This window comes from Capsicum annuum, chromosome 5, assembly GCF_002878395.1.
Source record: "Capsicum annuum cultivar UCD-10X-F1 chromosome 5, UCD10Xv1.1, whole genome shotgun sequence".
Lineage (NCBI taxonomy): Eukaryota > Viridiplantae > Streptophyta > Magnoliopsida > Solanales > Solanaceae > Capsicum > Capsicum annuum.
This window is the reverse complement of record NC_061115.1, coordinates 205552349-205570124: the sequence shown is the minus strand read 5'-3', so window position 1 is coordinate 205570124 and position 17776 is coordinate 205552349. Positions and strand designations below refer to the sequence as shown.

Below are 17776 nucleotides of genomic sequence, written 5' to 3'. Positions count from 1 at the left end.
ATGCTCAGAGTCTCCTCCCGTCGTCCTCACCCAAGTCTTTTCTCCATCATACATGTCCTTAATAGCTCGGATGTAAGCTACTGGGACCCTTCTCACCTCCAGGAATCTCTACAGAACCTCTCTTAGGACTTTATCATATGCCTTTTCCAGGTCGATGAACACCATATGTAATTCCCTCTTCCTTTCTCTATACTACTCCACCAGTCTCCTCACCAGATGGATTGCCTCTGTCGTCGAGCGACCAGGCATAAAACCAAACTGATTATCCAATATGGCCACGACCCTCCTCAATCCCAAGCCTCAGGCATACTCGCAGCCTTAAAAATATTGTTAAATAAATCATTCAACCACCTTAAACCAGCCCCACCAGCATACTTCCAAAAGTCCACCAGAATTTCGTCAGGCCTCGTCGCCCTAACTCTCCGCATCCTACGAATAACTTCTCTTACCTCCTCAACCTTAAAACACCTATGGTAACAAAAATCACGACTCTCCTCTGAGTGCTCCAGTTCTCCTAACTCAACACCTCTATCCCCCTCTTCGTTCAAAAGGCTATGAAAGTACTCCTGCCATCTCTTCTTAATATGAGAATTCTCCACCAAAATACTATCATCCTCTCCCTTAATGCACTTTACTTGATCGAGGTCACAACCATTCTTCTCTATAGCCTTAACCAGCCTATACAACCACTTTTCCCCGTCTTTCTCTTCCAAACCCTCATACAAGCTCTCGAACGCTGCTAACTTAGTAGTCATAACTGCTAACTTTGCCTCTTTCCTAACTACTCTGTAAGCCTCCTTATTCACCTACTTCTCATCTTCGTCTTTACTCTCAAAAAACCTAACATACGCCTCCTTTTTTATCTCCACTTTCCTCTTCACTTCTTTATTTCACCACCAGTCCCTGTTATGACGACCTGCCCGACCTTTCAAAATACCCAACACTTTTCTAGCAGTCTCCGTGATGCAGTTGGCAGCCCTATCCAACATAACATCCACATCCCCCCTACACTCCCATACCCTCATACTCATCACTTTTTCCCCTATCTCTAGTGCACTAACAGGCGTCAAGCCACCCTACCTAATTTTAGGTCGACCCTCCCCGTCCCTTCTCTTCCTACCCTTCTTGATAGACAAGTCTATCACTAGCAGCCTGTGTTGGGTCGAAATATGCTCACTAGGAATGACCTTACAGTCCTTACATAACACCCTATCCCTCTTCCTAAGCAGAAGAAAGTCAATCTGGGTCTTGTCTATCACGCTTCAAAAGGTAATCAGGTGATCATTCTTCTTCAGAAAACTTGAATTCACTACCACCAGCCCAAAGGTCCTTGCAAAATCCAACAGAGCAGCTCTTTCACTATTTTTATCACCGAAACCAAAACCTCCATGCACATCATCATAGCCTTCCAAAAGAACTCCAATGTGCCCATTGAAGTCCCCTACTATGACAACCTTCTCTAAGCTAGGCACAGTTCTCACCACCTTGTCCAACTCCTCTCAAAATTTTGCTTTTACCTCCTCTACCAAGCCTACCTGCGACGCATACACACTACACACATACAATAAAAAACCACTGATTACTAACTTAATTTTCATTAGCCTATCACTAACCCTCTTAACCTCCACCACCTGGTCTCTAAGCTCCCCATCCACTAAGATGCCCATTCTATTCCAACGCCTCACACTCCCTGAGTACCGTAGCTTGTACCCATCCACATCCCTAGCCTTAGGTCCTACCCACATTGTCTCTTGAACACACTCTATATTAATAGTTCTCTTCTTAAAAATCTTCACTAGCTCTATAGACTTACCCTGAAGGGTCCCAATGTTCTAAGACCCTACCCTCAACCTACTATCTCTCGCCTCTTGCCCACCTCTAACACCCCTCACCAAACCCTCCCTAACACCCGACCTATAACCCCCACCGCAGCCTTTCCTCTTTATACCCTCCTAAAATAGCTCTCACCCCCAACCCCCTCAAACATGACCCTAATACACCATCAACCCCTCCAGCTACTACTTAAAAATGAAAGAAAGTCCAAAATCGACAGACACATAAACAAAGCAAAAGGACGAAGATAGTAAAAGAGGGTACCCACACAGTATACTAATATCCCTAGAAGTTAAGATAGCACAACACAACAACAATCTCCAAACAATGCAGCCAGTCACCACTACACACACAAGCAACAGGAAAAAAATGCAAAAAAGGAAAACAAAAACAGAAACAAAATATAGGGAAACAGAAGTAAAATAATATAAAGAAATCAAAAGCTGTATGAAGTGGCTAACTAAATAGAAGTTTCGAAGTCACAGGTATGCCTTCTAGCTACTAGTCCATCATTTAACGTCAAAAATTTATTGTCGGAATAGGGTCACCGGTAAAACGGCTATAGGTATATCGCTGGAGTGTCGCCGGAGCAACGCCTGAGAGGCTCTGGACATAGACGGATGTCGAACCAATCTGTTTTTCCGTCGATGAAACCCTTCTCCATTGTCGTAGTCGAGTCCGCGGGAAACCTTAAATCACCGGTGATAGCAGCGATAGGACAAGATATTGGGGTGAATATAAAGAGGAACCGGGGGGAGAGAGATATGAGGAGGGATAAGAGGGTGTACCTTACCTTCTCTAGCTCATCAACGCCATTGCCGGCGTCAGAAACTGTCGGTCAGTCAAAGTGGAGCGTCAATGAGAACGTTGAAAGGTGAAAGCTTAGTATTTTTCTTAATACTTTGTATATTTATATATGTGTATCTATGATATATACATGGTATAAATATATTTCTGTTATAAATATAATACTTTATATATTTATGGGTATAAATATAATACTTCATGTATAAAGATATCGAGTATTATGGTATATAAAGGTAGCATTTGTAGTTTAAGGTATAAATTTGTTAAATTGGACATATTTTTTTATGAAAAATATGTATCACCGATTTATATTTTTAGCATATATATGGTATAAACTATTTATATTTGAATAGTATAAAGATATACACAATATAATATATATATATATATATATAATAAAATTAAAAATAAGAATAATTTGTGGCAGCGGTAAACTAATATGGTACAACTTTATTAATTCCATAAATATAGAAAACGATTATCATTATTAATTACACGACTATAATTCCTTAAAGGTCCGTACCACAATAGAAAAATTATTATTATTATTATTATTATTATTATATTATAGTAATTAGGATCATTAGCAGTAAAGTAATGTCTTAAATAAGGGAGAAAAATAATGATGAGAGAGAAAAAGAGATATATATTAATTAGGATAGCATTAAGTTTGAAATTATAATTATCTTATTCTTTAAAATTACTATATACGTAATATTGAAAAAGTAATGTAATAAGGAAAGTTTTATGTAAAATTTTAAAAGATTGGAGTTATATGTAATAATAATAAAAGTTGGAATTGGAGTTGAAAAATTATGAAAACAACAAAAACCTGTTTTTTCTTTTCAGAAAAAAATTCAAAATTATTTTTTAAATTTTCATGGTCAAAAACCACAATTACCGACTCCGAAATTTTTTTTCGAAAAAGGGAAAAATTTTCATGGCCAAACGGGCCCTAATTGTCCCATTTATGAAATCAAACGTATTTTCTTATATTTTTTGATACTCTCTCTATCACTAAGTGACTACACAAAGTGCATATTGTAATAGCCCAGCTTATTTTATTTTTTTTAATAAAAGGCTAATTGATAATTATAACCTACTATTAATATTAATTAAGGAATTAAAAAGGGTCAATTCAAAAGCCTTCTTCAGTTTTCATGTTAATAACGTTATAAGTACCCTATTAGGGCTACTATATATTGCTCCCTTTATCCTTGGGAGAGATCAGCAGACAGCGTAGAAGAGAAAAAAAATATAGGTTGGGGAACATAAAGGTGGGATTAAAGCTTCTCAGTTATTAAGGTATGAAACTTTTCCATTGTTCTTTAGCATGGAATTAAAATATACGTACAGTACTGTTGTGTTGTTCATGATATTAGTGCAGCAAGTTAGAATAGAAATAATTGGGGCTTATGATTAACCTATAGTGAAGTGTTGTGTTGTTATAGTAGTGATTATCCAAAGGAGTAAATTAGGACGTAGTTTTAGTTTCATTAGCATGAGAAAACATCAATTCTCGACTTTGAAAGTTATTGGCAGTAAGCAAAACTGAACCTTTGTTTGAGAATTTTCTTTTCCTCATTGTTGGTGTCATGTTGGATAGTTGTATTAGAAAATTATTATTAAATCAATATGTACAGTGTGAGATACTAAGGTCTAGCTGTACGTTTAAAAGTTAAGGATATCAAAACTTGACTGAAATAGCATAATTGATATTGTTATTTAAAATTTTATTTAGATTGATCCGATTGGTCGTTGTTTGATTGGTGTCCTACACATTGCAAAGTTGTGGAACCTGTCATTAGCGAGGTAAGTGAGACTTTAAGTTTTGATGCTTGCTTTTTAGGACTAGCAAATTATTATAGGAGGTTTGTAGAGGATTTCTCAAAAGTAGTTGCTCTATTAACACGCTTAACTAAAATGGTGTGGTTTTTCAATGGTCAGATAAATGTGAAGAAAGTTATCAGAAATTAAAGACGACATTGATATCGGCTCTGATTTTGACCTTACCTATCGCTGAGGGTGGTGTCACTATTTTTTGTGATGTGTCTCGTATTGGATTGAGTTGTGTTCTAATGCAGAATGTTAAAGTGGTGGTATATGCTTCTAGACAGCTAAAGGTCCATGAGAAGAATTATCCAACTCACGACTTAAAATTGGTTGTGATTGTATTTGCACTCAACATCTGGCGTCATTATCTTTAAGGTGAGCCATGTGAAATCTATATTGATCACAAAAGTCTGCAGTACTTATTCAAGAAAAGAGATCTGCATCTGAGACAACGATGGTGGTTAGTGTTACTAAAAAATTATGATATCACTATCTTGTATCATCCTAGAAAGGCGAATATGATAGCAGACACTTTGAGTAGGAAGTCTATGGGTAGCTTGGCCCAATTTGTTATCGAAAGGCGACCTATGGTTATGGATATTTAGTCTTTTGCGAATCATGGAGTTCGAATTAATCACACCATGTCTGGCAAGTTACTTGCAGCTATGGTGGTTCAGTCGTCCTTAGTTGGGCAAGTTAAGACTTGCCGATATGATGATCCCTACCTTGTTGGGATCCGAGATCGAGTGCAGAATAGCGGTGCTAAGTTTTTTACTATTGATAGTGAAGGTGTGCTACGTTGTCATGAAAGATTATGTGTTCCTATTATGGGTGACGTAAGGTAGCTAATTCTTGAAGAGGCTCATAACTCACGATATTTTATCTACCCTGGTGTTATAAAAATGTATCAAGACTTGCGTTGGTTGTACTGGTGGAAAGGTATGAAGGTTGATATTTTGAAACATGTCAATAGTTGTTTAAATTATCAGCAGGTCAAATATGAACATCAAAAACCTAATGAAACAATGCAAAAATTGATTATTCCGTAGTGAAAGTGGGAAAAGATTACTATAGATTTCGTTATTGGGTTGCCAAATACTTTCAGGAAGCACGACTTAGTTTGGGTGATAGTGGATAGACTTACAAAATCTGCCTATTTTATACCAGTTCATGTCACTTATAGCGCAAAGTAGTTAGCGAAAATTTACCTTCAGGAGATAGTTCGTCTTCATGGTGTGCCTATCTCAATCGTATCTAATCAAGGTGCCCAGTTCACTATTGAATTATGGAGATCTTTTCAAAAATCATTGGGTTAGCAAGTTGAGTTGAGTACAACTTTTCATCCGTTGACTGACGGACAGTCTGAATGAGTTATTCAGATCTTGGAGGACATGCTTAGAGCTTGCGCAATTGATTTTGGTGGCTATTAGGACAAACAGTTGCCTTTAGCAGAGTTTGCTTATAATAATAACTACCAGTCGAGCATTCAAATGGCACTGTACGAGGCTCTATATGGTCGCAAGTTTCGTTCACCAGTTGGCTGGTTTGAGCCTGGAAAACCGCAGTTATTGGGTCTAGATTTAGTTCAACAAGCATTGGAGAAGGTTGCAGTGATATGGGACCGACTTAAGACGTCACAAAGCAAGCAGAAGTCCTATGAAAATAAAGGGTCCGTGATTTGGAATTTGAAAAGGGGAAAAAGTGTTTTTTAAAAGTTTTCCCCATGAAAGGAGTTATGAGATTTGGTCGGAAAGGTAAACTTAAGTGCTAGATATATTGGTCCTTATGAGATTTTGAACCGAATTGGATTGGTGGCATATAGGCTCGCTTTACCTCCGAGATTATCTGCAGTTCATCCAGTGTTTCACGTGTCTATGCTTAGATGATATGTTCGTAACGATAGTCATAAGATCCAGATAGAGGATGTAGAGCTTGATGAGAATCTGACTTATGAGGAAAGCCTGATAGCTATTCTTGATAAGCAAGTGTTAAAATTGAGATTGAAAAAGATAGCTTCAGTCAAAGTGTTATGGCGTAATCATCCAACTTAGGAGGCTACTTGGGAGTCCGAGGAGGAAATGTGGATTAGATATCCTCACTTATTCAACACTTCAGGTATGATTCTAGACCGTTCGAGGACGAACGTTATTTTAAGTAAGGGAGAATTCAATAGCCCAGCTTATTATTTTTTTTTAATGAAGTAACCTATTATTAATATTAATTAAGGAATTAAAAAGGGTCAAGTCAAAATCCTTCTTCAGTTTTCATGTTAATAATGTTATAAGTACCCTATTAGGTCTATATATTGCTCTCTTTATCCTTGAAAAAGATCAGTAGGCAGCATAGGAGAAAAAAATATAGATTGGGAAACATAAAGGTGGGATTAAAGTTTCTCAGTTATTAAGGTATGAAACTTTTCCATTGTTCTTTAGTATGAAATTAAAATATACATGCAGTAGAGCTGTGTTGTTTATGATATTAGTGCAGCAAGCTAGAATAGAAATAATTAGGGCTTACGATTGGCCTATAGTGAAGAGTTGTGTTGTTACCGTAGTGATTATCCAAAGAAGGAGTAAATAGGGACATAGTTTTGGTTTCATTAGCATGAGAAAACATCAATTCTCGACTTTGAAAGTTATTGGCAGTAAGAAAAACTGAACCTTTGTTTGAGATTTTTCTTTTCCTCACCGTTAGTGTCATGTTGGACAGTTATATTGAAAAATTATTGTTAAATCAATATGTATGGTGTGAGATACTAAGATCTAGCTACAAGTTTAAAAGTTAAGGATATTGAAACTTGGCCGAAATAGCATAATTGATATTGTTATTTAAAAATTTGTTTAGATTGATCCCATTGGTCGTTGTTTGGTTGGTGTCCTACACATTGCAAAGTTGTGGAACCTTTCATTAGTGAGGTAAGCGAGACTTTAAGTTTTGATGCTTGTTTTTCAAATCTACTTTATAAAAATTATATTTTTCTGCCTAGTCCATGTGTTGGGAAAAGCGTGAACTTGGTAGAATTTATGGCCTTTGACTAGTTGTGGATATGTATTTTGTGAAGTGTATTGAGAATTATTTAGAGGTGAGGTTGGGCCATTGAATATATTTTCTTCATTGCTGTTATAGTCTTTAGGGCATACATGGTTGTCGTAATATGTTAGGGGCATTACTTATGTTGCCGTAATATATTAGGGGCTTGTACATGTTGTAGTAGTAGACTTTTGGGATATTATTTATGCTACCGTGGACTTATCGAGCTTCTACGCCGGTCACCTTCATTGCCGTTTATGACTAGTCGTGAGAGTGAATTGAGTTGAGATATAGAGTGTCATTTTTGAACTTCCTTTGGATCTTGTTAACATTACCTTATGAGAGACATTATATATATATATATATATATATATATTATTTGTGTATTTTGTTGTACCTTGTATTTTCTAATACTTGTTCCAGGGGTATTAAAGAAGCCGGTCGAGGATCTTACTGGGTTATATTTATATAGTTCACTCCTTACTTGCCTACCTGCAGATACAGTTATGAAAAGAAAGGCTTGTGGCTAACGGTCTTTACGTGTAGATTTTGTCACTAAGGTGAGCCTTCGCATTGATCGTGGAAGTTGTCATCCAGCTTTAGTTATTTTTAGATTATATTTCTTTTCGTTGGGTTTTCATGCCCGAAAGTCGAACTCATGTAAATTTGTTTATGCTCCATAGTCTAGTGTGGGATTTGGGGCTTGAGAGTTATTATCTAAGTAGTATTGTTTTCATAAACCATATTACTATAGCTGGGTGGTTAGCTACTTTGCGTTTATTAATTATTTCATGATTTGGGGTTGCATAAGTTTGTATCTCAGTGTTTGTAGATGTTGTGAATGTATGGAAAATTGATTCTCCCGGCAAGTGGTGTTAGCGCGAGCCAGTCACACCTTGGGATGTGACATATATACTCAAATTTATATTTTCAAAGCATAATTAATAAGACTAATTTTATAAAATAAATTCATAATAAATATTTTATTAAGGGAAGTATCAAGTCAACAAGAGTAAACTATTTTGAAACAGAGAAAGTAGTTTAACTTAGCTCGGAATTTAAAAAATAAAGGACGACTTTTAAAATTTGTGATCTAAAATAAATTATTTATATATTTATATGGTTATAAATTATTTTAAAGATAAAATTTTATTTTAAAAATAAGTTAATGTATAAATTGAAACAGAGAGATTACTTATTTTAGACTACAAAGGTTAACTCAAACAATACAACATATATTAAGACGGAAATTTGTAAAAGTCAGACCCTGAACATTCATATGTGACCCCATGCTTCAAAACAAAACAAAACACCAAAAAGTGAATTTTGATTAAACATGACTTCTATGAGTATATGACCCTAAAGATATTTACGTTTCAACTAATTCTAGGTTACTGCTTTTTAGAGTTTAAGTAAAGAAATTGCAGTTTACAGCGACGTTTGGTTATTTGGACTTACACCCAACTTTTTAGCTTAATTTTTTTTTTTTTTTTTTTAATAAGCTTGACCAAAACATTTGTCCTTTTATCGCTTATATTTTTTCATAATTCCAACATTACCTTTAATTTGTAGCCTTAAAATATATCGTTTTTTTTTTCACTTTCTCTTTAGCAGCTTCTCTCGTCTTTTCCTCCTCGTTTACTCTGCTGGTTCGTCTAATTTTCTAACGATATAAACTGTTAGCTAGCCATAACAATATTGCAATAATATCTTTTTTAATATTTTAAAATAAAAAAGTAACTTATATTTTTTAAACGGTCGTTCTTGAAGTTACAATCTTACAACATTATAATATAATACTATATTTTGTATAAAAAATGTCCTAAATTTTTATTCAACATTTTATAAACAAAAAAGCAACTTATATCTATAAATTTACCTCACATAATCTTGAAAAAATATTTAAATCAAAATTAATTTTAAATTATTAGAATTAAAAATTATATAATTAACTTACTTATGATTAGGAGTGGACATTCGGATTATTTGGTTTGATTGTTGAATATCGATTCGGTTTTTTGATTTTCGGATTGACGAAAATGACAACCATAATCAAACCAAAATTATTTCAGTTTGATTCGATTTTTACAAATTCGGTTTAGTTATTTTAGATTTTTATTTCGATTTTAGAGATTAAAGTAGTGAGCATTTAAAATTGATGATGTTTCTAAGAAAAATAATCTTTTTTCCAAACCTATTTTTCATTTTCAAATATAATTAATTCAACACGCATGAAATAACATAAATATCGACCTCGCTGAGTCGTCGCCGTTGGCGTGATGACAGTGGCCACACTCGGTAGCGACTGCCGACGGCAGTGACGAACTGAGCAAACGACTGCCGATTGCCTTTGGCAATGTTAAAATTTCAAAGAACTGACGAACTGAGGAGGGCTGAGCGGTACTGCAGCCTTCACGTTAATGTTAGAGTCTAAAGCAAAACAGTATATTAGGATTTATGAAAATGATTATAATTTATATATTTATATGCTATATCAGTTTATAGTATATTTTTAGTATATTTACATATAATACACACACACACACATATATATATATATTATAATATATTGTTTATATAATTTCGGTTTATCCAATTTTTATTTTTATTTTGAAAATCCAAAAACCAAACCGTTTAACCAAATTTCTAAAATTTGAAACCAAAACCAATCCGAAAAACCAAAAAACCAAACCAAAATTAAATTTCGATTCGGTTTTTTCGATTTAAACCAAAATATGCCCAACCCTACTTATGATGTTAACATTTTTAAGGACATTTAAGTTATTTTGATATTAAAAAAGTGTTTAGAAAGTGTTTAGCAACACTTTTTTATAAAACAATCAACAATTTTTTTTTCAGTTTCAGCACTTCTATTCAAACCCTTATTAATTTATAAACACTTATTTTCAATTTTTAAGCATTAAGATAAAAAGCTATTTTTTTTAAAAATCCTATTCAAATGGCCTCTATATATACATAAAAAAAAAATAATTTTAACCACATATAAATAAGGTAACTTTTGTCCAAAGGATTCAGATGAACCCCTTGGCCCTACCTAGGTCCGCCCCTGCTCTTGAGATTTGGCCCTTCCTCGGTTACTACTAACACATGATGCTTTGCCCTTTTTACTCGTTTCTTGATTACATCAAGAGCATTAGGCTAATAGTAGTAGTAATTTGATGACACTAGTTAATCAAACTACTACGTGATATTAAAAGTAAATAATTTGTAGTATGTCTGAATACACACTCTGTAGCAGCAAAATTCAAAACTTTATCTTTCATCAATTTTAATAATTTGATGACATTAGTTAATCAAACTACTAGATGATATTAAAAGTGAAAAAAATTGTAGTATGTCTTGAGTACACAGTCTGTAGCAGCAAAGCTCAAAACTTCATGTTTCATCAATTTGTGATTATTGATGAAGATAGGTGGAGGGTGGCACTATAATCATAACAACAAACAATACAATTTGTTGGATAATAGCACATTGTTAATGTTAAGCAAAGTCCACAAAAATGATGTTTCTTTGATAATTGAAAATTCCAAAACATAACTAACTCAATGAAAAAGACTTATAGTGGAAGCATTATTCATGAAAATTGCTGCTGTTAGATAGGTTAAGTGGGTGAAACAAAATAGTTTTATACGTTCAAATCCCAGTAGAGGCAATAAACGCAAGATGATTCTTCCATCTGTCCTAGCCTTGATGGACAAAGCTACCTGATATCTGTTGTTGGTACCTGTGGGAGGTGGCAGGTATCCCGTGGATTTAATCGATGTGTGCAAAATCTGGTCTGGACACATGATTGTCAAAAAAGACTGTATATAGTTCTACAGGGTTCAACTGAATTTAGGTAACATAATCTGTCAACCTCAGACAACTTTTATCTCTATTTCTTCCACTATAAAAGCAGACCTTCAACTCAAATATTTTTCACAAACAAGCACTGACTTGCATTTCCACAAATACTCAAGCAGAATCTTAGACAAAAAGGAAAACAAACGGAGGCCATCAAAAGCATTGTGAACCCATTGAGTTCTTTCTTTGTTATATGCATTTTGCTTCTCTTTGCAAATGCAGCATCGGCGGAAACTCATTACCATGATTTTGTTGTAAGTGATCCAAGATTTTCCCATTGTTGTTTGCTAACATTTCGTATATTTTATAAAATTGGAGGATACTTAACTTTGTTTTTCTTGAAACAGATTCAAGCAACAACAGTGAAGAGGCTGTGCAAAACTCACAACATTATAACTGTGAATGGACAATTCCCTCGACCAACGTTGGAAGTAAACAACGGTAAGACGTGATTATATTTCATATGACTTTTATTTTTACTCATACACTATTTTGTTGTGTTTCGAAAGGCATGGGGTTAGGCAAATCAGAACATGATGGGCAGATGGACCAGGATTTTTCACTCAGTGCCCAATTAGACCAGGAAAGAGTTACACTTACCGATTTACAATTCAAGGACAGGAAGGGACCCTTTGGTGGCACGCCCACAGCTCGAGGCTTAGGGCTTCTGTTTATGGAGCTCTAATTATCCACCCAAAAGAAGGAGAAGACTATCCATTTCCTAAGCCCCAAACAGAAACACCAATTCTGCTTGGTACTACTTCTACCAGCTCTTATCACCATAAGCTTCGATCATTTCTGAAAATGAATACTAGTTATGCATTTGCTCATATTCTGTTTTCTGTTTGAAGTTTTACTGAAATGATAGTTTGGAAATGCTGATCAGGTGAGTGGTGGGATACAAACCCTATTGACGTTATAAGAACAGCAACGACCTTCAACGGTCAACCAGGTATCTGATGTATCTGATGCATACACCATCAACGGTCAACCAGGTGACCTCTACAAGTGTTCCAGTCAAGGTTTGTTCTAATCTCACAAAATATTTGAAACAGTCCCAAAAATTTGCCTCAGAAACTAAAACTAGACCTATAGAAGTTATACCTGGCTCCTTTTTACCGACAGTAAAATTACTTCTGAAAGCAAAAAACATTTAGTTAAAATATGCAAAACAATGAAACCTGTTGAAAATTGATTTAAGTACTGCAGTAAATTTTTAGCTAATAAGTTGTTTAGAATTAAGATAAGTTTGAATTTTAAATTTTAGATTAGTTTGTTTTAGTTGTTGAAAAATTTTAGGTGTTTGAATTTGAAATTATGCAGACTTGTTCTTTCAAGTTGGCTATTTAAAGCCCTCTTATGCTTAATAAATTATTGCAAAGCCATTGAGAGCTTATTGAAAGCTTGAAAGTCATTTCAATCTAAAAAGAGTCATTTTAATCCCTTTTTGCTGCCCCACCTTTTTTTAATAAAAAAATCAACAGTGGTATCAAGAGCTTCATTGATCTTACGGAATCTGTGAGTTCTTCCAAAGCGCTACCATACCATTTTTAACCCATAAGGGCTACCTTATTAACCCGTTAGGGTTACCCGTTTTAACCCGTCAGGGCTGTCATTTTCAACTCGTGCTTATTTTTAAAGCATAGGGCTATTTTAAATAAAAAAGATGTCAAGCAGCAGTCTCTCTTTGAATGCCCCAAAAAATTTTCACCGACAAAAACTATCTAATTTGATATGTGAAGAAATCATATCTTGAAACCTATCTTTTATACGATGTTTTGAGGGCTGAAAAAATCTTACAACAATTTGCAAAGACTATGAAAGTACTTTAAAAAAAGACAAGATTGTTGATGGTGTTTTTCCAGCAAAGAATCAAAAGAAAGAAAAGAAAGATCAATATCAAAAAGAAAAAGTGCAAGTTCAAAAAAATTTAAAAATTCAGCATGCACTGCCAGAGCAAAAATTGAGGAGGAACAGTTTTTTAAACTGCAGTAACTAAACCAAATGAGGAGTGTTGAAAATTGATTTATTTACTGCACTAAATTTTAGCTAATAAGTTGTTTAGAATTAAAATTAGCTTGAATTTTAAATTTTAGATTAGTTTGTTTTAGTAGTTGAGAAATTTTAGGTGTTTGCATTTGAAATTATACAAACTTGTTGTTTCAAGTTGACTATTTAAAGTCCTCTTATGCTTAATAAAATTATTGGAAAGTATTGAGGGCTTATTGAAAGCTTGAAAGTCATTTCAATCCAAAGAGAGTCATTTTAACTCCTTTTTGCTGCCCCACCCTTTTAAAAAAAATAAAAAAAATCAACAAAATCATACAGTACACTTAAAGATCGAACAAAGGAAGCAAGTTTATACATAGTATGCAAACTGATTTTCATCTAAGCATGTTATGCTAACATTCACTAAACTATAATTCAACATCTTGCGTACTCAGGACATGTTTTCATATAAAACCTGTTTATGCAGATGCCACCATAGTCCATATGAGCTCGGGCGAAACCAACCTTCTTCGAGTTATCAACGCTGAATGAACCAACAGCTTTTCTTCACTGTGGCCAACCACAAGTTTACTGTTGTTGGAGAAGATGCCTCTTATGTTAAACCCTTCACAACGTCAGTCCTTATGCTGGGACCAGGCCAGACAACTGATGTCCTAATCACTGCTGATCAACAACCAGCTAGATATTACATGGCTGCATGTGCCTATGCTAGTGCTCGAGGTGCACCATTTGATAATACCACAACCACAGCCATCCTCGAGTACAAGACAGATTCTTGTTCTAATTGTGTCAAGACCAATCCCATATTCCCATCTGTACCAGCATATAATGACACAGCCAGTGCTGCAGCTTTCACAACCAAATTCAGAAGCGCAAGAAAGGTTGAGGTTCCCATGGAAATCGATGAAAATCTATTCTTCACAGTTGGGCTGGGACTTAGTAACTGCCCAAGGGGTGCACCCTCCAGTAACTGTCAAGGTCCAAATGGAACTCGATTCACTGCCAGTATGAACAATGTATCTTTTGTGCTACCATCCAATTTTTCGCTGCTACAAGCACATCACCGAGGCATACCTGGCGTTTTCTCAACTGATTTCCCAACAACTCCATCTGTAAAATTTGATTATACTGGCAATGTAAGCCGGTCATTATGGCAACCTATTCGAGGAACTAAGCTGTACAAGCTGAAGTATGGGGCAAGAGTGCAAGTTGTGTTACAGGGGACAAGCATCTTCACAGCTGAAAACCATCCAATTCATCTTCATGGATATGATTTTTACATCATTGCTGAGGGCTCTGGTAACTTTAATCCAAGAGCAGATACAGCTAAATTCAACCTTGTTGATCCACCACTCAGAAACACGGCCAGTGTACCCGTGAATGGATGGGCAGTCATCAGATTTGTCCCTGACAATCCAGGTAAGAGAAATAACATCATAATATTCTCAACCATTTTCTATGCAACATCACATTTCAATGATACAAACTTACAACATCGACTTAAACAGGAGTGTGGCTAATGCACTGTCACTTGGACGTTCACATTACCTGGGGGTTGGCGATGGCATTCCTCGTGGAAAATGGAGTTAGTGAACTGGAATCGTTGGAGGCTCCTCCAGTAGATCTGCCCGTCTGTTGATTACTGCATAAAGCAGCATTAAACAAAATTAATTAAAAGTGGCTAATAGAAATATTGCAGACTACTTCAATTGTATTGTAATTTTAGTGCACCTAACAGAGAAGAATTTATAGAAATTTTAATAAACTAGATTATCCCTCCACAAAGTTGTACAAGTTATAACAATGACAAATTACCTATTGTATATACTGATCTGTTATGAATCTTCAAATGTAAGATAAGAAAAAGGTTATCAGTAGTAACAAATGTAATCTCTACTTATCAGAAGTTGGGAAGATCAAAGGAGCTAGAACTTACAGTTATATTTATACATACTAAGTGCATTTCAAATAGGAAGGTGAGCCATGGCGTGACTAGTAGAGTTCCTCGTGCTGAATTGCACAGTAAGACTGCATACAATAGACTTTTGTGGTCCGACCTAGTAATTAAAATGGCATGAGAACATGAGGAAAAAATTACTACATACTTGTATCTCTAACATTTACAAACTCTTTTCTGCATGAAGTTTACAATTCTACTTAACAACATTTAATTAAACAGGAGTGTGGAGAATGCACTCAGTGGTGTAGCTACATTGACCCAAGGTAATCACTCGAACATCGAAAAAATATATTTATACATATAGAGAATAATACTTTGTAGCTAAAGTAGAGATATATACTAAAACTTTTAACAGCCTTAGCAAAATTCCTAGCTTGTCACTGAATGCATCATCACTTGGATGTTCAATCACAAAACTTCAATTTTTTTCAAAAGAAAATGTACGTCCAAACGCAACTTCAAATTCCAAGTATCGTCACTTTAAAAACTCAAATTTTCAAGTTTTATGTTTCAACTTCAAAATTTATAGCCAAAAGGGAGAATGATAGACGACTAGGCCACTGAATTCACCATCATGTCTTAGAATTAAGCAAGCATCTTCCCAGCATTGTTTGGAAGTGCATTTGATGATTAGTTTGGGTAAAAAGCTAATGCAATGTTTCTTTGTTCATAAACCAAACACCTTCGACTTGAAATTCTAATTTGAAATTCATCTCTAAACTAGAATTTTTAAATTCCAATGTGACTTCAAATTTTCTAAAATTTAAAATTAGATCAATAATTTTAGATTTTTCGGAAAAAGACCCATCTTTATTAAAAGTATAATTATCCAACCGACTTTCTCTCTTTCATAAATACACCCACCAATGATTAGGGAAATTTTAATAATTTTCATGATTGCACATTTCCAATCTTTATTTGCAAAATTTTTGCACCAAACATAATTTCAACTTTAAATCTACCTTTGACCACATCAATGATTTTAATTCAGGATTTTAAGTTCTTGTTCATATTATCAACCCTTATTTTAACTCTCCAAATTTTTATCGATTAAAGATTGTTCATATCATGTGATATATCTATTGTGAATCTCATTATCAGTATGGATATTTCATTTCCCTAACCAATACACGTTCATAACTGTTTTGGATAATCCATACTTCTTTTAATTAATCTAATGTAGTTGGGTTGATTCGTAGTGATTACAAAATTTGAAGAGACAATTGGTTCCTTTACGTTTGAATTGACGATAAATAAAACATACGATCAAACAATCTCCAAGGTTTGATCGTATCAACTACAACATAACTTCCTACATGACCAAGTTTACATTGCATTTCACTATATCAACAACAAAAATTTTGGTAATGAAAAAACAACCAACAAGTGTAGCATAATACACGTAGGATGTAAATTGCCACGTAGGACATCATATTTACTTATTCAACTTTATATAAATTAAATGTCTACTTATGCACACCCAAAATTAAAGAATATAGATGTCAGTTGATATCAAGTTGAAAAATATGTTCATATATTATGTGAAGTAAAAGTGCATCATATATATATACAATCAAGTCTATTTTCATTTTTCAAGTCTTTTTCTTTAGATCGTTCATCTAGTCTTTACATAATTTAACTTTGGTATATCTCCATTTTGAAAGTTGATTGCTCTGATAGTTGATGTCTCAAGGAGAATTCTTTGATCAAGTTTTTCTTATCTATAACAATATCAATCGCCCTAGTATATAATTGTCTCCTCAAAGTTGATTACTCTTTAATTTTCTTAAATGGTAAAGCGCGCATTACCTTCTCTGTTTCAATGTCCATGACCAAAATTTTCATCTCCTCCATATATACATAATATAAGTCTTAAGTAATATTTATTTACACGCTAATAGTAAGTATTAAAGATCAAACCTAGATAAGGCGTTATAAATTATAATCAAGTATACAATAACAACATATCCAGTGTAGTATCATAAAGCTGGGTCCAATATAAAGAGACTAGTACTAGTCAGTTAGGTTGTTATAGTTTGTTAGTGAGTTAGTGGTGTACAACAGTCAATATTAGTAGAGTCGGTTATTCTCTATAAGGAGCAATTACAAGTGATGCAATAGTAACAATGTAATCAGATCATTTTCTTTCAATCAATAAAGCATTGTTCATTCTCCCATATCTAAGAACCATATCATCAAACCTGGTTCAACAGCTCTAGGCATTTTATCATGGTATCAAAGCAGTGATCCACGAGTTGCTTCAGCTAAGAACCGGAGTATCGTCAATAATGGCGGACAACACTACCTCCTCACTCAATTTGCAAAACCCAATAGGAATGGAAATGCAAATCGATTTCCATCATCCTCTATACCTGCAAAATTTTGATACACCTGGCTTGGGATTAATTGGCATCAAGATAACGGTCCTGAAAATTACAC

General features: G+C 34.5%; 1 pseudogene; it reads left to right on the top strand.

The window, feature by feature from the left end:
* The first annotated feature begins 2453 nt into the window (after positions 1-2453).
* Positions 2454-15261, top strand: LOC107872052 (annotated as a pseudogene).
* Positions 15262-17776: the final 2515 nt, after the last annotated feature.